Genomic DNA, 16,533 nt, shown 5'->3' on the forward strand with positions numbered 1-16,533 from the left:
TATAATGACAAAATCGGCCTTAAATGCTATCCTAACCATAGAAGCAATAGGTTGGAGAGAATCAGAAGTATATCCCTAGTTCCCTGCTAGCAAGGAATGGAAGACTAGGGTGAGATTTCTGACTGGTTCTGTGCCTGTAGTCCTCACAGGCACAAAACCCAATAACTCTGACTGGGAATTTTCTTGTATTCCTGGAATTCTTAATTTAGTCTTCAGGTCAGTTCACAAGAGTTATGTAACTGATCACCTAAAGTGTTCTTTTCCTTTTTTTTCTCTACTTATTTGTCATAGTAGATAATGCTGTAGGCAAGACCCAATAAGGTTTCTCATTTCAGCCCTGCTAGAAACTCCCTCCTTGAGCTTTTTGCTCTGCTGTCCTGGTATAGTGAAATGAGACCTGTAACAACTTTGCAGCTTGACACTGCAAAAAAAAAGTTCTTTCAGATAATATTGAAGTGTCTGTGAAAAACCAAGTTCACTTTCTAGAATTTTTAAAAGTTTAATAAGGGGATAAAAAGGGACAATATCCAGCACTGGGGTGTTTCTGGCTATAAGAACACAGTGGCAGATTAAGACAGTGTTATCTATGTACTGTTACATTACTGCGTGCATGCATATTCATGTGTTTCATACATTATTCAAACATTCTTGTGAGCTTTTTGATGTTTCAGGAACTCTTTTGCTTGGTTTTGCACTCTGACTTATTTGCACAACATCGTGTGGGTTAGGTCAATATATTTTATTTCTTCCTGTGTTTCCATCCTATTGTTTCACACTCCCTGATAAGGAGTTAAATTCTTCTCCAGTGCTCTGGTTTGTGCCACTGTTATCCTATCACTTGGAGAGGTTGGTCAGCAAATGTGGAGGGAACATAATTGCCTTACACCATTCCCTTAGTTACACAGGAGCATTTTAATACTTCCTGTTTTGCTGAGGCCTATGATATAATACCATCATCACACCATTCATCTACAAGCTTTACGGTTCATACACAGATATAATATATTCATCACATTACTATTTTGACAAGCTATATGGTACAAAACTAATAGATTGTGCTACACTAATAAGCAGTTAAAAGGAGTTACAAATTGTACCATATCCAAATACTTATGATCAATAGCAACATGTAAATGCCAATACAGAAATGCAAAAGCCAATATTATATTGCCATTTTTAATGTCTTTGGCAATGGTTATGTCTAAATTTTGATGTTGAAGTCAATACTTGTGGTTTAAAGCATTTCATTTTAATGTTTGAAAAAATATTATGTAAAAGAAAAGGTTTACAGTTAACTTTGTTGGAACGTATGTTAGCATGTTCAAGAAGTGTATTCCAAAGTGGCTTGATACAGTGTACCTGAGGCTATACTCGTCCTGCCTGGCATCCACCTTTGCCTTTAACAGGTGGGAATTCCCCTTGCTCTCCCAGCAAGCCCTTGGCTTTCAATGGAAGACGTGGTGATGCCACCGCTGGGTCAGACGAACTGAGCTGCCAGCCCACGGGCTCTGCCTGGAGAGAGGGAGGGAGAGTCTTGGCTAACAAGCACTATTCCTAGCGCCGGTGTCAAACGCGCCCCCGTGATTTCTTAGGGCGAAGGCGGCATTCCCGCTGCTGGGCGCGCTCCTCCGGAGGCACGGCCGGGGCGCCCCGAGCGGCTGCGTGAGCGCCTCGCCAAAACCCGCCGGAGCGCCGAAGTTTCCCTTTCCCAGGGAAAATCCCCGCTCCCCTCCACCTCCCGCCACCGCCCGGGGCCTGCCCCGCATCCCGGTCCGGCCTCCGCCGGAGCCTCCGGAGTAACCGCGCCCGGGATTGGCTTCTCCCGGCGCAGGGGCCATATTGGATGTGCCCAGCCCGCCGCACGCGCCGCTCCATCGGCTCCGCGCCGCCCGCCCCCGCCCCGCCAGGGCCGCCCCTCCCGCGGGGGCTGCGGCGGGAGGGCGAAGGTGTCTCGGGAAGGAAATTCGCACGCTCCCGGGTCCCCTCTCCGCCCCCCGCGCATCCCCGCCCCGCGCACGCCCCTTCCCGCGCCCCGTCCCCGCTCCGCCCGCCTCTTCCTCCCCTCACGCCGCTCCCTCCCGAGCCGAGCCGCCGTGTCAGCGCGCGGCGGCGGCCCCCGCGCGGGCGGCCAATCAGCGCGGGGGTGACAAATATGCAAATGCGCCCCCCAGCCCGTCCCCGCGGGTTCGCTGGGGCCGCTGGGGTCGCGGCGCGGAGCGAGTGAAACTTCGCCCCCCTGCTCCCCCCGCGCGGGGCCCCTCCCGCGCAGCGCCCGCGGGGAGGAGCGGGGAGCGGCGCGGGGCCAGCGCCGAGCACCGCCCGCACCGCCCGCCGGCCTGCGACACCGCACGGTGAGTGCCGCCCAAGTCCGCCGGCTCCCGGGAGGGGGGGGGACACGGGGGGAATCCCCGCGGGGGGGAGGGGAAGCCGCCGCGCCCGCCCGCGGCCGCCCCGGCGCGGAGCTGTCACAGGCGCGGGGCATCGCCGCCTCCTGCCGGGCAGCGGCGGCGGCTCCGTAATGGCGCACCGGGCGGTGAGTACGTGCGGAGGGACGGGCAGGCCGCGCTCCAGGTGCAGGAGACACCGGGCGGCCCTGCCCGCCCCTGCTGTCGCCGGGGTCGTCGCGGCGCGGCCTGCTCGGCACCCGGGCTCTCCCCGCCACCGCCCCCGCCCGCTTCCGCCGCTCGCCGACACCGCCGGGCGCGGGGCTCCGCGCCGGCCCCTCACACCTCGCTGGCGGAGGTGGGAGGAGGAAGGGGGGCGGCGGCGAGGCGAGGCTTTTCCCGGGGGCGGCGCGGGTGGAGCGGGCAGGATGGAGGCGGCGGGGGCGCCCAGGGATGTGGTCCTCGCCACCCGCGGCCCCGCCACGGCGCCCAGGGGTGGGGGCGAAGTTTGGGCCTTCCCGGGGTCGCGGGGTGGGGGAGAGCCTGTGAACGTCCTGCCCTCCTACAGGTAAGAAGATGGCAGGGCGAGGGGAAGAGGGCTGGTCTCCTTAGGGAAGTCAGAGGAAAAGGCTGTATGTCCCTCTCCCCCACCGACGAGGTGGCAGTGGGAGAAAAGGGTTGGGTGGAGGAAGGTAGGGAGGGCAAGAATGTCCCCAGCCACCTTGTGTCGTTTAGGAAGGGAGTGTGAGGCAGGGAAGGGATGCAGAGCCTCCCAGGCAGAAGAGTGGGCATGGCAGACCTGGCTTCTCAGCATACAAGATAATAGAGGTGGGTAGTGGGAGGAATTAATATAATTTCCCAGGGCAAGCGAAGTAGTAAGAAAAATAGGAGCTGAGTTTGGCAGCCCACTGGCTTGGATTGACCACAGCAGGATCCGTGGAAGCAGGGGAAAAAAGGTGACAGGGGAGGGTTGACACTGGGTGAGGCGTGTCTGGGAGATGGAGATGGGCATGCAGTCTGCTGTCCTTCTGGGGTGAGGAGAGCTGATGGTTCATGGCCACAGGTTCCCACTGCATGGGTGGAGGCATAAAAGGGGATTCGGCTGTCAAAGTGCAGGGTTAGAATTGATAGACTGGCGTTTTCCAGGTAGGGGCTGCAAGCTGACCTCCTCCGGGGATGACAAGGAGAGGATTTTGAGGTAGATGGCACTGGTTGGATAGATGGCATGCATCTTTATTCCAGTGAAGTGGAGAAATTATTACATTTCCCACTGACGCTTAACACACTGAAAGGCTAAAGCCTTTTCATTCCTTCTTTACATACAAGTTTTTGTGAACGAGGACAAAAACTAGGTGGAAAGGATTCTGAATGCTCTCATTTTGGCTGGATAGCTTTGACAACAAGGTTGATGCACACACTTTCAATTTGTAAGAAATGGTTTACTGTCCTCACTGTTCCATCATAAGTGCCTTGAATCTTTAGCAGCTGAGAACTTCCCTCAGTTCATGAAAGCCATTTAACTTCATCAATGTGAGAAAATGCAGCTTGGTCTCCCCCTCCATTATGTAGAAGAGAGCTGAACCCTTCAGTGTTACAATCCGTGCTCATGGGGGACAAAGTAGCAATTTGTGCGACCGGATAGGGTTTCTAGTTCTCTTGTGTATTTTTTGAGACTTTAAGAAGTAGCCTTAAGAAATAACCCTCCTTTCTCTGGAGAACTAGGCTCCTCCTGAGAGCTCACTGCAACTGTTTTTAAACCTGGATCAGTCAACACCATCGAGTTCCCAGTTGGCAGGTGTGAGGTAAAAATAATTATTTCACCTTGTTTGACATGTAATCATTTGTGTGCAGTTATACATATGTTTATAATTCAAAGCAGAATATTAATATTAAGTCACTTTTGAGCAAAATCTGGATTTTTATCCTGTCTCTGAATTTTAATTGTTGCACAGATCAACTTTTTGTTAGTTTCACAAGGTAAATATTTTACAGTTAATAATTATTCCTATCTTAGACTTCGTGAACTGTTAAAGAGTAGAAATTAATAGCTTTTGGGTTTACTAGTTTCTACACAGCCTCAACACCTCATACCTATAACTGATAATGACTTTTTAATTCTTCCTGCGTCTGTCAGATGAGGCTTCCAAAATGCCTTGGACTTCAATGCCCAGACTTTGTAAATGAAAGAGCATTGAATTTAATTTAATAAAATTTAATATACATGTTTTTTATTGTTAACCAATTCAGGGATCAGTGTACCAGGCCCTTTGCCCATAACTCATGGGCACATGGAGAAGTTGGTGGGAAGCAAGGTAGGATGTGAACTTCAGGTGTCAGCAGCTCTGTGGTTAAGGGCCATTGTGGACTCTCTAACCTTAAAGTAAATGTGAAGGAGCTTTTTTTCTTTCCCTGTTAGTGAGTAAGCTGCATCAATTTACTTTGCATTTATAAGATGACAAGGGCAGGCACCAAAGTAGTTACAGTGCATCTGTGCTGGTTTACTTTGTGCTAACTAGCTTATTTGTATTTAACCAAATTGTTCTATTTATACAACTTTATGCTGCTTTTCATGATGAAACTATACTAATTCATAACACTCAGAATAAAGCTATAATTTTTACTGTAAAAAGAAGTGGAATTTGAACAAGAATTTTGAGGAGTCTCAGCACCTTACCATTTCACATGAGCTGCTCATGCTAAATGCTCCTGAAGATTAGTCCAAGAATTCAGTTATGCAAAAATATTGATGAAAATAGAGTGTAGTTTTTAAAAAGTATTCTTATAGTGGTGTTATCTAATAGATGTATGACATGAACCACTACCGAGAGACTCCAGAACCCCCAAACCAGACAATTTTCATTAGTTTCCTTTTATGAGTGAGATAAGTTAATGATGCAGGCAGATTAAACCCAAAAGATTGGTATACTGCTTTAAAATTGCCTTTTTTTGAAACCCGTTAAGTAAGTACATGCACATTTGTTCTCCCTTGGTTTTTAGGGCTATTTCTAAGGTTTTTTTTAAAAAAATGTATTTTACAATAAAAATATTTCCTAGATTTATGGTATATTTATCCTTCAGACACTTCAAAAATAAGCTGGAAATTTATATATTTTATGGGTTCAGATTCCTTACAGTGCATTTTTTTATCCTATATGAGTCTTATAGAAAGAATTGCACAAATACCCGCATCATCATATTTCTTTGATAATTTTCATGCAATTTAGGTTGGTGTCAAATGGCATATCCTATTCATCACTGGATTGCAGTATTCTCTTTCTTTCCACCATTATATATGAACAGAATTCTCAGTAATGCTTGGTACTTGTGTTTGTATATCATCCAGCTGAAACGTGTGTGTTTAACTGAAGTCTGGTAGCCCATCACACACAGATTCTTTCATAACCCTAATTTTGTCAATACTTCATATTCTTCCACTGACCTATCTAGAGTTGTTCCTTTAATGATCTTGGCTCTATCAAACCATGGAGCTGTGAGCTTAATGAAGACTTTGAAATCTCACACTTACTTGGGCTCCCATTCAATTTCCCAGTGCTCTTCCTGTAGTCAGAAGTGGCGCCTCAGGAATGTGGAGTATCTGAGTACACGGGACTTGGTGATCGAGAAACCAGCTGTTTATTTAGTCAAACCTTCAAGAACTGATAGTTAACATTATTATATTGTTGAAGTATTCTCTTTCTCCTTCAGCAAAAGAAATTGATGTGCTAAGAAGTGATTATTTTGCTGATAAAACAGCAACTGAAAAATATTTGCAGCTTTTGCTTTGGCTGAAGGAGCAGTGAGATTCCCATATTTAATCTGACCAGTTCATAAACGTGAAAGTGAGCTGAACACACAACTTTCATATTTAGGGTAGTGCAGGGAGGAGAGATAATTTTTAAGCAGTATTTTTTTTTCTAGAAGTGCAATAGGAAAAAAGTATAATGTGGTTTACAATAACCATGTTTTTGAGTAAGTGCAATGTTGAAAACTTTCAGAAGACCAATTCTAAAAAATTTTTAACAGTGTGAGTAATGAAGATTTATCTTTACTTCAGAAACAAGAGGACCTTAGGAGTACTTTCAAAATGTGTATGTAGTAGAATTCAGATGTTACGTCTCTGTTACGTCTTAGAGTTGAGCTGTAGTGATCAAGTAAAAGGCTACTTTAGGACACACCTTGGATCCAAGTTCCCCTTTCAGTACTGACTTGACATTACATTCACTTTCTAAGCTGCAAGAAAAATGTTACAAGGTAGGAAGAATTTTTTTAGAAGTCAGAATTCAGCAGAAATTCATTGGTAATATATGGCATCTGTCAGTGAGCAGATGTGTTGAAATGTTCAACTTCATTCATACAGATTATCTAGGCACTGCCAAATATTAATGTCTTTAGGCTGGCAGTGTACATGCATTGTTCTCTTTGTAAGTGATATATTTTTGTTTAAATCTTAAATCAACAGCTAAAATTTGCAGGAAGAAGGAAAAATGTTCCCATCATTTTTCTGGAGACAAATAGCAATTTTGACTTTGTTCTTTATCTGAGTCATATTAGAAAATGTAACTCTGGTTACCAAATTGTTTCCGTCTGCAGTGTTTTCTTGGGCACTTTTCCCTGTGCCTCATGAGCAGTACTAAAAGGTTTGTTTGGTCTTTTATCCTGGTCACTGAAATTCAGGAATTCCTCCAAAATCTGTTCTGTAAATGGCTTTTGAAGAGAAATGGATTTATTACACTTGATACTAAACACCCTAGTGAAGAAACTTCTAAGCTTCAGAAAGACTTTATTTGTGTAATGCCATGAAAGTCTGCCCATCTGATATTCCATGTATTATCAGAAATTCAAGAATTCAGTACAATATATTTGTGTTTTCAATTACCCTGTAGGAAAGCTACTATAGTTATGGCTTCCACCTACATGAAAAACAGTGTTGGATAAGACAGTGGGCTTGACTCCATGTAATATGTTCCTGGTTTCAGCATGTAGTTCTTCAAATTATTTCTTTGCTAAACCTAAATTTAGCTTCAGAGACAGGTTTTTAGGAAGTTTGTAAGAATTAATTCACAAATACTCTTGACAAAGAGATGTGTATTTTCCCATTTAATGATGGAAGTTTTTTAAAAGTCCATTTTAACTTTCAGACTCTTGTGACAGAGTATTGATGGCACAGTAAAAGTTGTCTGAAGTCTCTCTCTGTTGCAGGTGAATTCAGGAAGATGTCCTGACTGCTGCAAACCATGAGACAAGATGAGAAATGATACTTTGCTTGAGTTACTAGTTTTAATTGATCTCCTAATTTAAGAACAGTATACTGAACAAATTGTGAACTCAGAGTGTCTTGCTTAACGTGTGCCTGGGAGGAACTCTTTAGGAAACTTTCATATCAAATCTCCTTAGAAATACTTTAAAAAAAGAAACCCCAAAAAACAAAACAAAAAACTTGTATGCAGCCTCCCTCTGAGTGGGGCAGAGCTATGATAAAGATGAAGCTTCATGTGCTGGTGAATGTAATGTGGAGTGGGATGTCAGAACCTGTTTTGTTCAATGAAATACTGGCATATCCTAATCTGGCAGTGTCAAGACTTGAAATTGTGCTCTTTTTTTTTTCCCAGTGCAGATTTTTGTCAATGTCAAGCCTTCACAGCTGTCTGTGCTCATCAATCAGATCCATAGGCATCTGTAAAACAGGCACAATCTTTTGCATTGTTCTAGTTGGTACTTCCAGGTTATAAACTTGCAGTAGTTCACAAAAATGTCTGTCAGGGTAGAACATGAGAATTATTGGAAGATATTGTATTATCAGATTGTGAACTGAGAGAGGGCTGTGCTCTGAAGTCTTCTGTCTCTGATGTTTTCTTAAGGCCACATGTGAAAATGAAAAGGTTTTTTTTCTGATTTTTAATGCAAATGTTTCTCTAAATCTTAAAATGGCCTAAATGTTCCTGAGGAAAAATACCAGAATTCAGAAACACATTTTGTAGATCTAATTTAAGGTGTAATGCTGAAATCGATGACAGTACAACAAAAAGTCTGTAATGCTTACATCTGAAATTTCAGCAACACCAGAGGATTTTCTTTTTAAACTTTCAAGGAAGTTTGTGTAGCTCTTTCTAGTGATGAGAAGTAAACTGCAAACTATGAGTGCATTACACTGAGTATGTTACTATCTTTTGACAACTAAACTTCTAAAAGAGGCATTTGTATTTCGTACAGATACACTAAAAAGAAAAGTTGGTTATAGTGGTATTCAAATAATAAAACATGCAAAGTTTTTGTTTACAGTTTTAGAAACAGAAGGAAATCACTGAAGTCCTGAAATTTATGGGAATATCCACAGGACCACACACTTCAGAGAAACAAAATTGCATTATTTAGTAGAAGTACTGGTTACTAATATGGATTCCTTCAGTAGTCTGGTGGCCAAATGCATTAACTTCTTAACAGCTATTTTCACTAAAATAAACTGACTTGGGGATAAACTTTGTTCTTTGCAGTAACGTATTCCAAACTCCTGGTATCTTTCCAGATTTCTGTCAATAGCAGCAGATTGACATGTTGCCATTCTCTGTATTATTATTGTCCCTTTTTTGCAATTAACGTCCACAGGATATAAATGACAAAATAGAAGGTATACTTACAGTTCTGCTGTTTTAATGCAAAGTCTAGTGTGTTTGTTAAACAAACAAGAGGAGGGGTTAAAACTAAATTGAGAGACTCTATGCTGAAGCAGCAGATGCACAACTACATGTTTTGTCCTGCAGGTGTGCTTTGAGGGCAATAACCTTTGGCAGAAAGATGAAGAAGGTAGTTGAAAATAATGTCTTCAACTGGTGCTATTAAATTTTCTAAAGGTATTTCCCAAGCCTGAAGAGATAAAAGCACACAAGGATGTTGTGCAAAACTAAACTGTTTTATTAAAATTTACATGATGTTTTAAAAAATAAAAATTTGGGTAGCTATTCTCAACCAGTTGAAGTTGTTTCCTGTTAGAAAATGCATATAAAAATCTGTGGTTTAGTGTCCAAAATAAGACTCACAGAATCGCAGAATGGGTTGGGTTGGAAGAGACCATAGTGGGTCACCTGGTCCAACCTCCCTGCTCAAACAGAATTACCCAGAGCACAGAGCACTGGGTTGTGTCCAGACAGCTCTGGAATATCCCCAGTGAGGGAGACTCCACATCCTCTGGCCAGTCTGTTCAGTGCCCACAGCAAAGTCCTTGCTCATGTCCAGGTGGAACTTCCTGGGCATCCTTCCTGCCCCTTCCTCTTGTCCCATTGCTGAGCACCAGGAGCAGAGCCTGGTCCATCCTCTGACACCTCCTACAGATATTCAGAGAAACAGCCAAAATACTGTCTTTACTTTTTTTTTGCGAATAAGGGTAATGCTTTAGAAATTCATCAAGAAACCCAAGGAAATTGTATGTACTTAGGGAAATGTATATTTTTAATATCTTTTGAAGATACTGTATTAGTTTGACTGTGAAAGATATTTGTTTTTGAACTTTCTAAGTTGAGTATGGATCTAGGCATGGTTAAAACAAATGTAGTTCTGGTTCTACTTAATAAAATGTAACTTTTACTGTATATGAGTTAATTTTACTAATTCAAGACTTGAAGGCAAGTATTAAGACCTTCTCCCAAATAATGGATCTTTACAGAATAATTTTTTTTAACATATTACACTTACCAGATACATATATTCGTCTGTATATGTATTTAAAATTTCACATTCAATATAGCTTATGTGAGAATCTGTGGAGGTAGATCCCATTTTGGAGGTTATAAAAGGTCTGTGTTCCTTTTATGTGGATTTCTGTTTGGCACTTCACATAATGCTTAGTGATTCTTCTGCTGTCAAAAGTATTTTTTGTATTTCACATTTAGAAAAATGTATTGCAGACCTGGTGAATGTATATCAAGTTACATATGTTTTTGTTCTTCCTTTCAATGTAGGGTTTTTCAAACTTTTAAGTATTCCAAAATTGTCTCCATATTGGAAGCTGTTCAAGCAAGTGGACACTGTTCTAAAGAGTAAGAAACATCTTTTTTTCTCTTTATTTTGAGGATTCAAGAACAATCCAGTAGGGGAAGGATACACAGCTCTTTTGGATAGCCAAGAACTTAAGATAGCATTAGTATGGTAGATAGAGGTGAATTAGGTTTAGTTTTTTACTCTTAAACTGTTACAGGTAGAATAAATTACTTGATTATTGATTTTTTCAAATAATAAATTTTTGAATGCCATTATTCAGTTAGTATGGTATATATTGTAAAATATTTATACTTTATTTAGCCAGCAAGGGACTTTCAAATAAGCACAGATTGACAAAAAAAAAAAAATGTTACATAGGACCTAACTGTTAAATAGTTTCAAACTCCATTTTAATCTCTGGATGTGAAAAGGACTTTTGAATGACAGGAGCTCTGTTTGTATGATGAGATTTCCAGTACAGAAAAAGGAAACATCTAGAGCAAGTTTTCTGTCTGTTTTGATACAAAATTAATATCAGCTCACATAAATGGTAAACAAAGATAAAGATGTTTTAGCAACTTTCCCCATGGTATGTGTTGGGTACATGCTTATCTCATATGAATTTTAGAAAAATACCTCTCTGCTTTAAGTGTCCATATTATTGGAGAACAGAGACATTTTAGTTTAGCAACCTTAGAAAAAGTCTTGGGAAGTTACTGAATAATAGGAGAAGAGCTGTACTAATAACTGTTAACTGCATTGATAGTTCTGCAGAAGTATTTAAGAGTTTGGCATCCCCAAACTGTATTTTGGAAGAGAGGAATCTTTGTATTGGAATTGGAGTGCCTTGGACACAATTATCATATTTTTGAAATGGAAAAGCACACTGGTGTAGAATATCAGTTCACATACAAACTTTGTCTTTCAATGTTAGAAGGTAGTTTTGTATGCTTTGAGGCTTTTACACGGTGGCCCTAGAACCCCACATGTACATTTTCCCTTAAACTTTGTAATGTTTTAAAGCCTGTCTTAGATTAAAAGAGAACCTCTTGAAATTGAACTCCTCTACCTACTGCCAAGGCAAGGAACAGGATAAAACTGTCATGCAGGTATTCTGTCCCCGAAAGGCAGTGTCAGTTCCCATTGAAGTCCACTGTCAGTATGAACAGCTCACTGCTGTTAAAAGACATGTACAGGGCTTCTCAGACTGACAGGTTTAAAACCTAACTCCAGACTTTTCTTTTTGCTGTTGTTGGTTTTGAGTACTTACATCCTGTCTTAAAGTTAGCCTCAACCTTTTGGTACTGTGGCACAAACTACCCTTCATCCCATGGGGTTTGTAGACTTGGGTTATTTTTAGTAGTCCTACAAAATGAATATGTACCTATTTATCAGATACTTAAAAAATTATAGCTACTACTGATTGTGTTTTAATTCTGGTGTTCTTGGTTTTATGGCATCTAGAGAGTTTTTGAGTTTCAGGTATTGCATTTGAATGTACGCTCCTGAAGCTGGTTATTGTGTGACTTACTTAACATGCTTAATTTTCAGGTCTCTGATGATGAGGTATCCATCTGGATTTAAAACACATCTCTGAGCTTCTTAATTCTTCATTAAAGAGATGTGTTCTATATTCATGGGTAAGAATATTTTTTATTTTCACTTGGGCCATTTTCTTAATTATCTTGTGATATATTTTTAATTTAGAAGACTTCAGCAACTTATTTTTTGTCTTAAAGGTTTATCAGAAACTTTTACAGTATAGGATTCATTGGGTGCCTGTGCTTGCTCTTAACTTTGCTATTAAACTTTTGAATTCAAATGTCTAAATATTAATGCTATAATTAAATCACTAATTCTTAGTATTACAGACAGAGAAACAGTGGTATATAGGTAAAGAATTTATAAATTGGTCTGTGATTTGAAAGTAATCACATTCTGGTATCTATACAGTTCTATGGGTTTTAACTGTGCATTTTGCCATACATCTTTTGAATTTGGAGTTTTGGATTCTAATTTGGAATGCAACCAAAGCAAAGGGTCTGAACTTTGTGCAAAACAAACAACAACACTTCTTCTCAATAACATAAACCTTAATTAGTCTGAAGAAACTTTATGATATTACACACACCTGCACTTCAAAATGATACAGGGAAAAAAAAAACAACCAAAAAAGCTTCTATAGAAAATATGATTTTTTCAAAAAGCTACTGGTATTTTTAATTTTTGTAGGTCTCTGAAGAAAACAGCTAGTTTAAGCTATGTTTACTTCATACATTACAGAAATTGTTATTATGTCTTCTCTCCATATATTAAGTACAGGTTGCTGAAATATCATTTTGAGGCTTCATAAATTTACCTTGAGTTAAAAATTAATGTTAACATGGATCTCTTAATGAAGTAGCCTAAGTATTGCTGTGGGGCTTTTTGATACCATGTTGTTTTATTCAGAGTTCTGTGATATTCTTTCTCTTTGGGCTGGTTTTGCTCTATTCAACTTAAGAAAAGCTGTTCTTATTAAGGAAGTTGTCTCATTCACAGTGAAGGCAGACAAGGTTGAGAATGGTAGAAATTTGCCTTCAGTTTTACTGGAAGATGGATTTTCTTCCCAAGTAAAATCTTGTTTGTATTGTTGGCTGACTTGAAGTTCCACGATCAACCTCAACAAATAGATAGCTACTGGTGTCCTTTTTTTTTTTTCTTATTCACATGTGTTATATTATTTCCCAGAGGTTATTTGCACGAAAGGAGGAGAGGTGAAGGAAGGGAGTTTGGCATGTCTGGGGAGTAGAGGAAGGGAAACAGTTACATGGGGTGTTTGGTGCAAGCAGGATCAGTAGGTATGGTAACAGACTGCTGTCATCAGCCTGACAAGCACACACAGGCCACTGTGCTCCAGTTCTTTGCTCTTACTTGGAGCTGGAACTGTAGCCATGAACTAGAACTCAGTTCTGAGAATTTAGTTTAAGCCCATATGTTTCAAATCTTCATAGTCCTCAAGTTAAAATTCAAGGTACTTGAGCGATCTTTTGAGTATGTAGTAGATGTCTGTGAACTCTGTAGCAGAAAGAGAATTCTGAACAAAAACAGTATATTGAGGGTATGATTTTACTAAAGGGATAGCTCATTACTCAAAAATAATTAGAAATGCATACCAGTTAAAAGTAATTTTAATCTAATGCATATGTAGATATATATAATTGGATGTATGGGTTTTTATTTGGGCTACCCAATCAAGTTTTTTCCAAATTTTAGGGATAACAATAAGAAAATGCACCTTTTCAACCCATATTTGGCTACAGATACCATGGTACTCTAGTACAAACAGTCCTTTCTGTTAGGGAATAAAAGAGTTTCTATCTACTAAATGTTCTTTTTGAGTCTTCTCTATTACTGGGATTTTGAGGAAATGATGCCCCTCTGTGCCTTTTAAATTTAACATGTACATTGATCTTTAAATCTATGATAGAATATAATTTATATTGGCACATCAGCAGGAAGTAACTTCTGTGTTATTTAATTAACTCGACTTTTTTGAACTTAGCCAAAGCTTTAGTTAAAATCTGACAAGTAATGATAGTGTAATTGTCTTTTAATATTGGGAATGGAATGTCTCATTTCTAAATATTGTGCAGAAGTGATCAGTTTTTTGAGTATCTGGGTTTTACCATGCACCTCTTTTGATGTCGTATTCCATCTGCTAATAGATGGGCAAATCACAGCAAGCCACAAAGCTGTCATGCTGTTGCATGTTACATAGAATTCAGCAAAATACAATAATTTTTTTCAGTCTCTAGCAGACTTCTTGTTTGGTATGCCTGGTGGCATTGCTTCCCTAAAAAATCCCCAAAACTAAACCCTTTACAAATATATAATGTAAAATTCTTCCCTAACTACAACTGTCTGAGTCCTTTTGCCATAGTCTGATTTCTGTTATGTTGTGCTTTTATGACTTAATTCCTTGTGGTTGCTAATTTGTCCCTAGCTTCTCTCTGAGCTGGCTTCTGTTATTTTTTTGAATAGCCATGGTTTCAACTTCTTTTGAGAAAAATGGCCACCAAAGTCACTGATTTCTCTTACCTTTGGTGTTGTCACACATCAGTTATATGAAGCAGTGCTACCTCATGTATCAAAGTCTGAAAGCGTGGATATCATGGTAATGTGCTTAAGCTCCACTGGATTTACTTGCTTATAACTAGAGTAGGTTGTTTTCTGTTGTCACTTCAGCAAAAGTAGTCAAAAATGCCATGAAATAAATACAGAATGAAATAAAACACATCAGAATTTTTTATTATATTCCTTTTACTGCTACCTCCACTACATGTTTTCAGAGTGAAATTTGATATCTGTTCCCTTATGGTTTTGTATGAGTTCAGGATTTTGATGTATTCTGTAAAATAGATCTTGTTTTCCTATTCTTCTGGTATAAGAAAGACTGAAGTTTCCTTGAAGACTGTGGGTAAAAGTACTTCCCTGGTCAAAACGCAAATTCTCTTTGCAACAGACTTGTGTTCAAGCTATTTATAGTGGTATTCTTTCCAAAAGAGGTTTGGGTGGTTGGTTGGTGGAGTTATTTTGGGGTTTTTTTTCATCACTTCACAATCTCCACTTTACATAGAAGCTTTCTTCATAATAAATTTATGTTGGTCTAATTAGCTGGGAGAGGTTTCTTGTGTATCCAGCCTTCAGTTTTCTCAGTTTGGAAATTCATCTATGCTATCCAGCTTGCTTGGATCCTTGAAGTGAAGCTGACATTGTGAGGTTATATTTCCTATTTATACCTGCTAAGATTTATTTTTGTTATAAACCTTTTCCATTTTAAAAGGACAGTTCATCTTATTTGTTCATTACTTCCTCTTGTTTTCCTTATATTGAAAAGAAGTAGGAAAAACAAAGTTGGAAAATGTTTCTTGGTTTCTTTTTAAGCCAATAAGTAAATTTCTGTGAGGGCAGCTCTGAGTGTGCTGCCGTAATTCCAGCTGTTCTGCAGTCTTCTCTCAATTTCCTTATTGTAAAGGGACACAGTCAGTAAAACATGAAGAGATTGTGTGGTGTATGTGGCTTTTAATATAGGGTTCTTTTAGTCCTGTTGAGTAGTTCTAGGCTTCTATAGTGAAGAACATGCATACTAGTTAATGACTGTACATCCTTGGGATCTATATTGCTAAAGATGGAAGAAATAGCTCTTTTTTCCCCTCTGTTTTTTTGAGTTAGCAAAAATTGATCAGACTCAGTATGTAAACTTAACTAATACAGCTTCAGATTTGAGATTTTTATCAGTAATCCTTGGTAGCCTGGAACATAACATTTTACCCATGGCTACCATAATTTCCATTTTATCTTTCCTCAGGTGGGGTTTCTTGAATTACATTGTTCTGTGCCTATGATATTTTTTTCCTTGTACTTAATCTGAATTGGTTTTCTTCTGAAAATAGCTCTCTCCTGACTTATCTTTTGTGTTGAGATAAACTAGGATGAGATATCATTATATTAGCAATGTTATAACCCATGCCAGACCTACCTGGATTCTGTGGTTGTTTGTCATCTATTGGAGGGAGTTCCATACTGGGAAAGCCATCGTTAGCTGTTTTTAATCGTAAGTAGACAACTTAATCAGTGTTAGAAGATAATGAGGTCTAATTTATATTAATGATTTCTTGGGACTTTAGGAGATCCTAACTTTAAGCAGTAATTTACACATGTATAATCTGGGATCCACAGTAGCTTTGCTGTGCTAAGTTGACATCTTCCTAAGCTTTTGTCATTTGTTTTTTATCATGCTTGTTCTCCTCCTCACTGACACTCACACCAATCCATACCTGATTAGTGTCTGTCAGGATGATACAGGATCCATCTGTCCTTTCTCTGTACACACCAGAAGTCTCATATACTCAAATCCTAAAGGTGGTTTGTGAATTTAAGTCTGGCTTTATTCTGACTATGGTCACACCACCCTCAGTGGCCTGGGAGTATATGTAGGATGGGTTTTTTATCAGCTTTGCCAAGAAGTACTTTGGGCTTAGTAGGTTCAGCATGAACCTCTTCCATCAGAGAATGTTTCAGATTTACAGGGTGTTCATTTCTGGAAGGGCCCTCTACTTATTCTTAGGAAAATCAATTAATGAGAAATTGCAATTGGAGGTGAGCTTTAATAGGAGGGTCAGGAATTACAACTTGT

The 16,533-nt window shown here is 40.0% G+C and overlaps 1 protein-coding gene and 2 long non-coding RNA genes across 9 annotated transcripts in view; 1 reads left to right on the forward strand and 2 right to left on the reverse strand.

Moving 5' to 3' along the window:
• The window catches only part of LOC111934604 (uncharacterized), a 40,703-nt gene extending 38,847 nt beyond the window's left edge, over positions 1 to 1,856 (reverse strand). Inside the window, exon 1 of the long non-coding RNA XR_015275384.1 lies at positions 1,360 to 1,856. This is a non-coding gene — a long non-coding RNA (uncharacterized LOC111934604). The remainder of the gene's footprint in view (positions 1 to 1,359) is intronic.
• A 395-nt stretch (positions 1,857 to 2,251) lies between these two features.
• Positions 2,252 to 16,533, forward strand: part of CHD9 (chromodomain helicase DNA binding protein 9) — an 87,617-nt gene continuing 73,335 nt past the window's right edge. For 4 of the 7 annotated variants that reach the window (XM_086847599.1, XM_086847601.1, XM_086847600.1 and 1 more), the window contains exons 1-3: positions 2,275 to 2,351; positions 10,337 to 10,414; positions 11,907 to 11,995. The gene's annotated coding sequence lies outside the window, so the exon portion shown is untranslated. Of the gene's footprint in view, positions 2,352 to 2,805; positions 2,953 to 10,336; positions 10,415 to 11,906; positions 11,996 to 16,533 lie in introns of those variants that run through there. The other 3 variants (XM_086847603.1, XM_086847604.1, XM_086847598.1) reach the window with 2 other exon arrangements.
• LOC147650847 (uncharacterized) lies at positions 9,273 to 15,939 on the reverse strand. Its single transcript, XR_015275385.1, has 2 exons — positions 15,877 to 15,939; positions 9,273 to 9,703 (listed from the first exon to the last, which is right to left on the reverse strand). It is a non-coding gene; the product is annotated as an uncharacterized LOC147650847 (long non-coding RNA).

This window comes from Cyanistes caeruleus, chromosome 12 (assembly GCF_971803275.1).
Source record: "Cyanistes caeruleus chromosome 12, bCyaCae1.hap1.1, whole genome shotgun sequence".
Lineage (NCBI taxonomy): Eukaryota > Metazoa > Chordata > Aves > Passeriformes > Paridae > Cyanistes > Cyanistes caeruleus.